The sequence below is a fragment of the Triticum dicoccoides genome, chromosome 3B, assembly GCF_002162155.2.
Source record: "Triticum dicoccoides isolate Atlit2015 ecotype Zavitan chromosome 3B, WEW_v2.0, whole genome shotgun sequence".
In the NCBI taxonomy this organism is placed as follows: Eukaryota; Viridiplantae; Streptophyta; class Magnoliopsida; order Poales; family Poaceae; genus Triticum; species Triticum dicoccoides.
Genome location: NC_041385.1, coordinates 817222144 through 817229835, shown reverse-complemented (window position 1 = coordinate 817229835; position 7692 = coordinate 817222144). Strand labels below are relative to the sequence as shown.

At 46.4% G+C, this 7692-nt stretch overlaps 1 pseudogene; it reads left to right on the top strand.

Annotated features, from left to right (window-relative positions):
- The first annotated feature begins 2848 nt into the window (after positions 1–2848).
- Positions 2849–6560, top strand: LOC119278668 (annotated as a pseudogene).
- The last annotated feature ends 1132 nt before the right edge of the window (positions 6561–7692 follow it).

The following is a 7692-nucleotide window of genomic DNA, read 5'->3' as shown; positions in this document are numbered from 1 at the left end:
GTTCCTGGAAGTGAATGTCACGTAGGTTCGGCGCAGTGCAAATTCTGCCGCGGATAAGTCAGCTAAGTTAAGTTTAAGTGATGAACTATGTAATGTGTGGTTTGGTGCTCCCCCGGACTGTGTTTTGGGCCTTATTTCGGACGAGATTCTTGTTTTGATTGTTTAATTAATAAAGCGGCAGATGTTAAACCTCAAAAAAAAATGTGTGACAGTGCTTTTGATTCACGACGTACATGCATGATACACGATGATAATCGTCAAGATTCCAAGAATCGTAATCGCGTACATAGATCTGCGCTAATGTGATTGACGACGTCCACTTTTGAGGGACCAGCGAAATTCGGCGCTACGTACAGAGCCAGTAACGCATCATGATGCATACGCACGAATTCTCCTCTCTAGAACAGGACGACCCACTCACTAGCGGCACTAAAGATCATACCTACGGACAAGTTACTACAAACTTCTCAAAATAGGCTTTCACCCTGCTTTACAAATAAAACATCAGTCCATACAATCCAAATTCAACCGCACTCGACATACATCAGCTGGAGCGACAACACAATGAAGCTCAAGAAAGCATAAAAGAAATAGAAAAAAAAACACCTAGTGGTGACCACATAGCGGAACTACGGGGATGATAATCGACGCACCGAAGCCTGGAGCTCATCCATCATCAATCCAAGCCGGTCGCGATCACGCTCCCTCGAGAGCGGGTGCCAGTGCTGCAGGAAAGCAAGGAATTTGAAGGAGTCAGACGCCTTCCTCGGGGAAACCTTCTCAATCACCATCTTATTCCTAGTCGTCCAAAGAGTCCACGTCATCGCCGCAAAAATAAGCCAAAATAGGTGGCGATGATGTGACGGCTGAAAAGCTCTAAGTCAGAGAAACTCAGCGAGGTTTAGGGCCTCCCATTCAGGCCCCAACGCCTCGCGGACATACGTCCAAAGAACCCTCACCGCGGTACATCAGGGTCCCGGTTTCCGGTACCGCACAGAGAGGGCATAGACCATCACCAGGTCTGTGCCGCTTACGCACCTCTGTCCCCGGGGGGAGGCGGTCCCGTAGTAATTGCCAAACGAAGATCTTAATCTTTAGAGGGATGGGGGCTTTCCAGAGTGGGGAAAGCCATGGGGTGGCCTGAGACGGGCAAAGGGCCTGGTATGCCGTGCTCACAGAGAATTCCACCGACGGCGCGAGCCGCCAGGACACCGTGTCCGGAGAGTCCGTGAGCACGAGCGGGAGGGCATCCCGTAATCTAGTCCAATCGTTACTGTCGGCTTGTCCAAATGTGCGACGAAACCCGATGTTTCGTTGTTCAGCTTGGAAGGCCGTAGCCACTAGGACATTCGGATCCGACAAATCGAGAATAGGCCCGGAAAGGAAACTCGAAGGGGTTGAGACACTTATTTTGGGACGGAGGGAGTACGTACTAATGCTACAAGAGTTCACTCATGGCAGTATATCGCCGGTGTTCTACTTTGAGCACGCCACCGCAGAGGGGTGATGCTGAGGCTAGGGGGGTTGGGATGGTGGGGGGAGTGGTGGTCGTCGCTAGTAGAAGTGTTGTTGCCTTCATAGGCAAATAGACGACAGGCAATGCCACTAAAGCTCGAATGTGGGAACGGGGCGCACGGGAAACTCTCCAATGGAGGGAAACTCGCATGCTGAGCTGCCTGCAATGGCACAGCCGTCGCATGTTTGGTGTCAGCATAAGGACGGCAGCGTTTGGCAGGAAGAGGATGCTACAACAACTTCTTTTTTTGCGGAAAGAATGCTAGAAAGAGTGGTCTATAAGAGAGGAGGGGAACTTTTGGTCTATGGGGACATATGCACCATATATGAGAAAAAAATTTAGTAATTCAACAAAAAGTCAAAAAGTCCTGGAAATATTTTTGAAATAAACTTGACCTTCTATTGTACTCGTGAGAAAAAGAATCCACAAAAAAAATATCCCTTTGACTTCTTTTCAAAAAAGACAATTTTTTGGCTAATATAGTGTGAATAGTGACCTATAATAGCAAATAAATTTTGTCTTTTTTGCTGTGAGGTCAATTTTCGTTTTTTTTCTCGTCGAGATTTATATACCAGTGCAAAAGTAAGTCAAGTGTTTTGTCAAAATAGTTCTTACCTATTTTGACTTTTTATTAAAATATTTAAAAAAATTCCCATATAGGGTGCATATACAACCAGGAACCAAAGTGTTTTCCCCTATAAGAGAAGCGTAAAACATTTCAGTATAAACCTTGCACTAGCATGGCGAGCAACTTAGCGTTCAAACCATATCGAACTGAGTCTTTTTCTTTCATTATTTGACACAAATTACTGCTGACGAGCAGTCTAAGAACCATGGAGCGTTTAGAGAGGTCCCGTACTAAGTGACTTTTGGTCCAACGGCCATGAACAATTCTGCTGTAGTGACAAGGTTTTACAGTGTAACAATAGAAGAAGATCGTACCCTCAGATATTTATCGAATTCCTCGAGGATTCATCTTGTTTCAGAGTGTAGCATATGTTTCACGTGCATATCATGAAAAATGGGTGCACCAATCTCCTGACACGTCGTACATCGGATCCACACACGGTATAGACAATCATTTTTCATCAACGCGTACGCGTCCTCTTTCAAGGAAGCAACTCAATTTGTATGCATGCATGATGAAGATGATACACGATGATCTGCGCTAATTCGATTGACGACGTCGACTTTTGAGGACCAGCAAAATTCGGCACCACATACAGGACCACCTACGTACATCAGGCAGGAAAAGATCGATTTTACAGATCATGGCGCATATAAACGTACGAATTGTCCCCAGCTGGAACACGACGAGCCACCCACCGGCGGCACTAACGATCATACCTACTAGTACTGCTTGCTGCTTGCTACAAGTGTTCACTCAGTGCAGCTCATCCGGTCCAGAAACCCAAAAGGACTACTGTAAACATTCTCATAGCTGAGCACTGGGCGTCGGCGCTACTATGGGTACTGCTCTGTGCCTGGCACTGGCGGTGCTGCTACTGCTGCTCGCTAATGATCCGGTGTTGGTGGCCGCGGACGACGGCGTCGACGAGCAGCTGCTGGAGCGGTTCAAGGCGGCGGTACGGAACGGCGGGGAGCTGGGGGGATGGACCCGTGGCGACGGCGCGTGCAGTTTCCCTGGTGCCGCGTGCGTCAGGGGAGGGAAGAGGCTCGTGTCGCTGTCCCTCTCAGGGGTCCCACTCGACGTCGATTTCAGCGCCGTCGCCGGCACACTGCTGCAGCTGGGTGGTATCGAGGTCCTCAGCCTGCGGGCCGCCAACGTGAGCGGCTCGCTCGCAAGCGGCGGGGGCGCCGCCGGGAGATGGAGGTGCGGCCAAAAGCTGGTCGGGCTTGACCTGTCCGGCAACAGGGCGCTAAGAGGATCCGTCGCTGACGCCCGCGTGCTCGCCGGCGCGTGCGACGGGCTGAGGGAGCTGAACCTTTCTGGTAACGCACTCGTTGCCGGTGGTGGCGGGAAGGGAGACGGCGGGGACATTTTTGCCCGCCTGGATGTCCTTGACCTGTCGGACAACAACATCACCGGCCACGGCGATCTCAGCTGGATGGGGGGAGTCCGTCGGCTGAACCTCGCCTGGAACTCGATCTCCGGGCCACTCCAGGTCCCCGCATTCACCAACTGTTCCAGGATGGAGTCACTTGATCTATCCGGTAATTCAATCTCCGGCGAGGTGCTGCCCGGGGTCTTGTCCGGCTGCACTGCTCTTGTTTCGCTCAACCTCTCCAGCAACCACTTGAAGGGCGCTTTTCCGCCGGACATCACGCTGCTCGCGTCGCTCTCCTACCTCAACCTATCGAACAACAACTTCTCTGGTGAGCTCCCTGGCGACGAACTCGCTGGGCTCCCACGGCTCTCGTGGCTCACTCTATCACTCAACCACTTCCATGGCTCCATGCCTGACTCTCTAGGTCGGCTTGCCAATCTGAGAATGCTGGACTTAAGCTCGAACGAGCTCTCCGGCGCTATACCATCCTCACTCTGCCCGAATACCGGCTCCAAGTCCAAGCTCGAGGTGCTCTACCTGCAGAACAACTACCTTACCGGCGGCATCCCGGCGACAATCTCCAACTGTGAAAGCCTCGAGTCTCTAGACCTCAGTCTCAACTACATCAATGGCTCCATCCCCACATCCGTCGGCAGCCTTGCTCGTCTCCGTGACCTCATCCTGTGGGAGAACAAATTGGAGGGTGAGATTCCAGTGTCGCTCGGTGGTGCTCGCGGACTCGAGCACCTCATCCTCGAGTACAACACGCTCACTGGCAGCGTCCCGTCCGAATTGATGAACTGCAAGAATCTGAAATGGATGGCGCTCGGGAGCAACCGGCTCTCTGGGTCGGTGCCGGCTTGGCTGGGGCGGCTAGAGAACCTTGCAATCTTGAAGCTCAACAACAACTCCTTCTCAGGGCAGATACCGCCGGAGCTAGGAGACTGCAAGAGTTTAATTTGGCTTGATCTGAACGACAACCAGCTAAGCGGATCGATACCACCGGAGCTGGCGAGGCAGTCCGGGAAGGTGGCTATCGGCTTCACGATAGTTCGGCCACATATATACTTGCGCAACGGCGAGCAGAGCAGCAAATGTCGCGGCGCGGGGAGCCTGCTTGAGATCGGCGGCGTCCGTTTGGAGCAACTAAACCGGATGGCTAGCAAGAATACGTGCAACTTCACACGGGTATACATCCTGGCTAGCGGAGAGCACACTTTGAAAAGCAATGGCTCCATGATATTCTTGGACCTGTCCTTTAACAAGCTTGACTCCGAGATCCCCGAGGAACTTGGTAAGATGAACTATCTAGCGATCATGAATCTTCGGCAAAATCGACTTTCTGGTGCCATCCCAGCAGAGCTTGCAGGTTCCAAGAATTTAGGTATGCTTGACCTGTCACACAACAAGTTGGAAGGCCCAATCCCCAGTTCATTTTCGTTGCTATCATTGTCGGAGATTGATCTATCATACAATAGGATGAATGGATCAATACCGGAGATGGGATCCCTTGCCACTTTCCCGGAGAGCCAATATGCAAACAACTCTGGCTTGTGCGGCTTCCCTCTGCCTCCATGCCAACCATTTTTTAAACCCCAAGGTAGTGCTTCAGTAGTAAGTACCACTTCCAGTAATAAGTACAACCTTCTAATAATCCTACTCTCAGCTGTCACGCTAGCTTTTGTCATTATTGTAATTTTATTGTACTGCATATCGTGGATAAATAAAGTCGACAACGGCAAGACCAAATCTTCCAATGACCTGACAGCTCCAGCAAGCCATCACTTAGTCTCACACCTAGAGCTTGTTCGTGCCACTGGTAATTTCAGTGAAGATTACATGTTGGGATATGGAGGCCACGGAAAGGTATTCAAGGGACAACTGAGCGATGGTTTGACGGTTGCAATAAAGGTTCTTGACATGCGGTCCATGTGTGCCATTAGAAGCTTCGAGGCCGAGTGCCGTGTGCTCCGCATGGCGCGGCATCGCAACCTGATACGGATAATCACCACATGTTCTAACATGGATTTCAGAGCGTTGGTGCTACAATACATGCCAAATGGCAATTTAGAGACATTACTTCACTGCTCACAACAGGGCGGAACACAATTCGGGTTCCACGAGAGACTGTGTGTTATGCTTGAGGTGTCAATGGCAATGGAATATCTACACCATGGTTACCATGAAATCGTCTTGCACCGCGACTTGAAGCCAAGCAATGTGTTATTTGACGAGGACATGATGGCGCATGTGGCTGATTTTGGCATTGCAAGACTACTACAAGCTGATGATAACTCTGCGTTCTCCATTAACATGCATGGCACTATTGGGTACATGTCACCAGGTACTTAGTACTTATTATCTTGCTCAATGTACCAATTTCTTGTTAAGCCACCAATTAACTAATATTGGTCACTTCAGTTGGAATGTGCATTTATCCTTCCTTCTTTTTGCACAGAGTATGGGTCATACGGGAAAGCTTCACGAAAGAGCGATGTGTTCAGCTACGGCATCATGCTCCTTGAAGTCTTTACTGGCAAGAGGCCAACGGATGCTATGTTTGTTGGAGAACTGAGCCTTAGACGATGGGTTCATCAATTGTTTCAAGCAGATCAACTTGTTCATGTCGTGGATAGACGGCTATTGCAATGCTTTGACATGGACATTAGCTTTCTTGTGCCAATACTAGAGGTTGGTTTGCTTTGCTCCAGTGACTCACCTGGAGATAGGATAACTATGAGCGAGGTAGTCTTAAGGATGAAGAACGTCAAAACAGAGTACATCAAATATATATCGTCTACATTAGGAAGTGTGTCACAATGATTGGTCAACCTTGCTTCCTGGCTGCATGAAGAACTGTTTCGGAGAAAGAAAAAGGACAAAGCAATATATATTATTTGGAGAACTAGTTGGTGTTTTCTTTGTTCAACATAATGATTTGCTACCTGTTTTGGAACTGATTCTTTTTTCATCCAAAGTGTACTATCCAATTTTATGACTGCAACATGAAATGAGTTCTGAAGCGTTTGGATGTACGTAAACTTGCACATTTTGTATTTTTTTGGGGACATAAAGTAGTAATGCCTTCTTTGCTGGTTCTTTTCTATCATCGGTGCCCATTTTCAAAAAATATTGATGAATATCTTTTTGATTCATGTCATTTAAAAAAATTGTAGACCACTTTTTAAAATAAATAAGTATTTTTAAAATTTATGAACATATTTTATAATTCGTGATATTTTTATTTCACAAACATTTTAAGATTTGTCAAATGAAATAGTGGCTGACTCTTTTTCCAAGCTAGAGCTGTCTTTTTTTTGTCAGGAGAAAACTTTGGTGATTTTCCCAAGCAACATGAGCTAGCTATGCGCAAGCGCTCCCACTACGGGTTTTACGGACTATTAGTCGGATAAGGCGATGAATTAGTACCAGTGCTATATCTTTTTTCTATTGTGAGAAGTACTGAGTGCATGCCCACAAACACCTCTATGGGGGGCAGTCCAACAATTTTCCCAGTTTTACTAATGGTTCTAGGAACCTTCCTTCCAATTTTCGGAAGATTTCCTACCATTTTTTATTTCTATGTTCTTCTTAATCGGTTTTGAAGTTTTCTTAGAATTTTTTTTATAGTTTTTATATTTCATTTTGAATGACTATTTTGTCTTTCTATTATATAAATTTTCTTCTCTCCTTTTGCTTTTGAATTTCCAATTCAAAAAAAGTTTATCACTTTCTTCACATACACGTTGAACATTTTTTGAACACAAGTTGAACAGTTTCCAGATACCCGATGAACATATTTTAAATAATGGTTTTAAAATATTTGGAATACATGTTGAACATATTTAAATTCATGTTGAACATTTTTAAATACATGCTGAACATTTTAAGAACACATGCAATATTTTTAAAGAAAATCAAGTGCACATTTTAAACATGTGAACATATTTTAAAGATCATGAACAATTTTTTGAGTCATACCGAACAAAATTTTAAAGTTACACGAACAATTTATTACATTTGATGAACATTTCTTGAAAATAATTTGAAGCTATTTTAATGCGTGAGCAACCTTTAAATGTCATGAACAATTTTATGACTGGTATTAACATTTTTTTCAAATTATGGGAACAAATTTTTACATTTGCATGAACATTTCAAAAAATG